Raw genomic sequence first — 5000 nt, 5'->3', positions numbered from 1 at the left:
ACAGTAACAACACGAGATGTGTGGTACTTGCCGGTGCGCTATCCGAAATTTGAAGACGCCCATGTTGTGGCTCGGCCGTAGATTTTCCGGCCTCTGTGCCTGCCTTCTGGCGCGCGACAAAAGGTGGTCCTTCAGAACTTATCAGTGCGTCCCAATGTTGAATTAGAAAAAAGGAACGCTTTACCAGGCGAGTTCTTCCTCACAGATCTGAACGCATGGTGTCTGTAGCTTTGATGCAGTATCAGTTTTGCGTTTTTCTACCCTCAAAAACTCCTTGCAAGTCTCACTCGAACTAACACCAACTGTAGCGCATTCGCCGTTATTATGAGCGAGTTCCCTTAAACAGCATTTTCTTTAACAGCCCCCAGTATACATCACAAGTTTAGAATAGAAAGGCACACAATGTTTAGCATTAATGTTAGATTCACAGCGATGCCTCGAACGTAAAGGCTCCGCAGCATTGACGAACGACGATCGGTTCATAAGCAGCAACAGGAATGCGCCACTACACCAAGCAACTTCACCCACAGAGACGTGCTGCGAGCGCATGAAAGCGATGCTACAAAACATCTTCCCAACCCGCGGATCTCATGCATAAAGATAATACAAATTTGTTTCATCTACCTGGAGCATTTTCCCTCGTGGGAATATATTTTGAGCCAAAAGAAGCAACACTAGAGATGCTCGACGGGGGCCGATCCGATGCATCAGGTTGGTGTCAGCGTCTGCCGCGATTCTGTTCTGTTTGTACTACATCTCCATAAATTGACTACAACCGTCCGTCGTGGAACTGCAGAGGATGGACTTAATTACTACCGTAGTGGCCAGAGAAATGGTGCATTCCAAACGATAGGTGAACAAAGCATCAAATCTATACATTGACGCCTCAAGAGCCCATACCATCGTTCTGCTTCTTACGAGCGCGAAGGACAATCGTACTTCATCTGGGACATTTTTTTTGTTTGGCTGCTTCTCCGTTCGCCAGGAAGAATGCCAAGAGTCATCCACATCCGAAGGGTTGAGTCCACTATCTCTACACTTCGGTACTCGGACAATTCGATTAGACTCTGTCGGTGATCTCTTGCACTCTCTCTGCGCTTGGGTAAATAGCACACCACAAAAAACGAGTGGCCAGTGGCTGGTTGTATCATTGGTAAATTTGATTAGTGCGCAGCTCCGGACTGCTGGACTTGTCTCCCACACGACAACGCTTTTGATGTATCGCCTCTAATAACATCAGGCTCTGGGGCAAGAGGTCAACCGACGTGGTTAAATGTATTTCAGCTCGATGTCATGGTCTTGTTTGTGAAGCTTCCGCAATGAGGTCAGAAATCTGGAGATGGACTCAATATCATTTTGAGAGCATTTTTGATTAAAATGTTACTTAAAGCTATCGTCCGTGACCAGAAAGGGCCAGCCGATGCTCGCTCTTTCTACGCATGGTAGGAATGTATAAGGCTTGTAAAGACAGAAGAGCTGCAGCGACTTGAAGAAAGCACGTCCCTGGAAAGCCATCGAGCTGGCGACATGGCGTTTAACGTTTCCCTTGCCGACGCTAACGACGAGTCCCGAAGGAATGTGCGGAGTAATGCTTCCTTGGAGATTTCATCCATTATGGGAGGAAAGCGAGAACTCAAAACCGGCGGCACAATCGTGTCAACAATTCACTTTTTATTGGGACGCCGAGCGTCAATGTCACAATGTCTGTCACGCAAAGCGACAACTACGGATTGAGCCGGATCAACCGGGGGCCGGCTTGGCGTTGGTGCTGTCACCCTCCATTGACAACGAACGGTCATAAAGGTTCGCGGGCGAGATCCCTTCACTCGTAATCATTCATTCCCCTCATCTCCAACGCTCCTGATACCAGAGAGCGGTTGGAAATTCGGCGGGATCAGCGAATAACGCGCTCACTCGCCATCGTTAGCGAATAACGCAAGTTCCGGTCGAAGCTCTCGTCTGGAACCCCCAAAGCACCGCGCTATGTATATGAGGGAGTGTGGCTAAGATATGGCACAGCCTCTGACTACAGACGAGTGAAAGCGTACCCTCAATGAAGGTTGTAATGCGTGCCCGGGAATGGCGCACTTTGTGGCTCACCGATGGGGTCGTTTCGTTGCACCATGTTCCTGTTTTTCGTGGCATTTCCATTCCACCGCTGGTGTTTTATTTTTCCCACAAGATATTGAAAATTCACAATTTTCCAATTTTCGTTCAGTCGGAAAAATCATTCGACGATAAATATTTCGCCGGAATCGGTAACTATGGCGTGGTGCCGTAGTCGGTAGAGAACTCAACAGACGACGCTGCTGCTACGCGTCAAGTGGATTGTTTTATTCTTCCGCACGATGGTCGTGCATCATTCGGACCATTTACCTCCCAACACAAGGGTTTTCACCAGTGGGGGTGGCTCTGATTGTCGCAAATTTAGCATTACTTTGTGGATGCTTCGATAGATGCTTGCGATCAAAACAATTGAGTTTAATTTCATTAGAGATGTTTCTTAAAATGAATATTAAGTTATTCAACTGTTTTACTTTATAATATTTGGTTTCTAACACTCAACATACAACGCAAAAAAGGATGGGGATAAGTAATGTAATTATTATACACTTTTCTCTATAACAATCCTGTTTTACTTTAGAAAGCATTTCGGCAAATGGTCAAATCTCCACTGTTGGAACCAAAAGGATGTACGGTCCCATTAGTGGTACTTTGGCCACGATGCATCGCAGAACAGAAACAAGAACAACGATGCGAATGCGCACTGAATGGCCTCGGTTGTGACCCAACAGTAGTGACGTCCGATGTATTCTCGCATCATTAAACGCTCATAATAAAATTTCGAATAACGAAAACCAGTCGGTACAATGGAGCGGAATAAACGGGGAACATGCTGATGTTGCTTTCGCCGCCACTAGGAATGCCAGCGGATTTTTTTTCCATTGTTTCGGATTGCGTACACACGAGTGTGACAGATTGTGTGTAAGAAAGTCGTGGTCGAAATGGACATTTCAGTGTTCAAAAAGCAGACAGCTGCCATCCACAGTTTGGTTCCAGCTTCGATTTTCCTGGCGTTAGCTTTAGGGTTAATGGTGATGCTTTCCCTTCAACGCTTTGGCTTTCCTTTCAAAAATGAATCAATCCAATTAACAACAAAATGATAAAATATATGTTAGCTCGCGTTTCGTTATTAAATTTCATTTATAATCGGATTACATTTAGGGCAGATTGCTCGATGGTTTAATATAAATGATGGAATGGATAAACCAGTTGATCTTCCAAGAATTCTAAAAACATCAGTAAATGAATCCTTTCCATGTCACTGAATCCACATTAATCTAACCATCGGTTTGTCCACGGAAAGATAGGAAGCAACATTATTCTTTACCTCCAATCATGGGAAAACAAGGAAAACAGTTCCAATTTGTCACGCGTTGCTCGATGTGTGGCCAACGCGCTTCGTGTGTGCTTGGTAGAAGAAAAGTGATCATGTGACCGAGGTAGAGTGGTCCGGGATGGAAGAAAGTTTATGAAATTTTATGGAATGTCATCAAAAATTACTAGCCAAAGGGGAAAAAGAAATCCTTTTCCATTCCCCCTTTTTTCCGCATTCTCTCTCGCTCTCACTAGCCATCGTTATTGTCTTCGTTCCACGTGTATAAAGGGAAACTTTTGCTCCCAGCATAGGAGTTTGTGGAAGCTCGGATGGTGCAGCATCATAACGAGATGAAACAGACTGTAGCGCAGGGAATTTGGTTCACAAGTTATGGCACTCCGAATAGCGGAACCAACGGTAAAGGAACGGCCAGTTATAAAACTAGACCCGAAACAAGCGGTTCACTATAGATGCGCCCTTTCCGGAGGGACAAATGACGGTGTGTCCATTAGAGAATGTTTGCCTAACATATCACATCTCGTTTCCCTCCTTTTTATGTGATTGATCAACACGCCAGGAGCATTGTATGGATCAAATGGTTTGGTTGGGGAATTGTTTCTGTCACCCGTAAAACAGACAGATTATTCATTACTATTGTTTTTTTTCGATGGTTTTCACCATCTGCAACCGAAGTAGGAATCGAGTTGGTTTTTATGTTGACCACACCGATCTTTTAGAATACCAAACAACATATCTTTCTCTTAATCCGACCAGACTTTGGTTTCTAGTGGGCACCCAATGTTGTTGCTCAATAAAGAATGGCTGCTGAAGTAACGACTGAACATCGAACAGAACCGTCCTGGCTCATCGTCGAACCGCTTCGAGGGCGCTTCTGTGACGGTACAGAGCAATCAAAAGACCACACTGAATTTGTCATTGTCAAAGGCGTAGAACCACCACCGAGCAAGAGACAGGAAATCTAATGGAGTTGCCAGTCCGATGCGATGCATATGCATATGCCAGAGGCCACTGACAATGAATAGTTTTTCGAGATTGAATGCGCTCGAGTTCGTTCGAGGCCAGTGCACACACAGCCGGCGCTTTCTGCTTCCGGATGCCAATAATATGCAAATCATTGTAGTTACTGTTTCTGCCTTCGAACATCCTTTCTTCACACGCGTCACATCCCGAATTGGCATTGGCATTGGCATGAATTTGAATAAAGTTGTATTTAGCTACGTCACAAACATTGAGTTGGCAAAGAATCACAAATCGACACCAATGCTAACACAATTGCTCCCGACCAGTGAGTGCTGGATACGACAAGGATCACGATGAAGTAATGAAATAACAAACGAATCACTTCATCAAACTGGAATGACAATTGACCTTGGAAGAACCGCCGACGATACTCTTCTTTTTCAATGGAATCCAACCGTAACGGTACCGTTGATTGACTCCCACTAATATCTCTCCTTTGCCCTCACTCTCCACAGATCTAACGGCCAGGATGTGCAGCAGACGGGCTCGCATGCAAATCTGTCGTGGCCCAGCTGGCTACGAAACAGCCTCGGCTCGATAGGGGGCCTCAGCAAGGATCATCAACACCAGCGCGTCGGTG

This window comes from Anopheles aquasalis, chromosome 2 (assembly GCF_943734665.1).
Source record: "Anopheles aquasalis chromosome 2, idAnoAquaMG_Q_19, whole genome shotgun sequence".
NCBI classification, from domain to species: Eukaryota; Metazoa; Arthropoda; class Insecta; order Diptera; family Culicidae; genus Anopheles; species Anopheles aquasalis.
The sequence above is the reverse complement of the archived record's forward strand: the minus strand, read 5'-3'. Positions refer to the sequence as shown.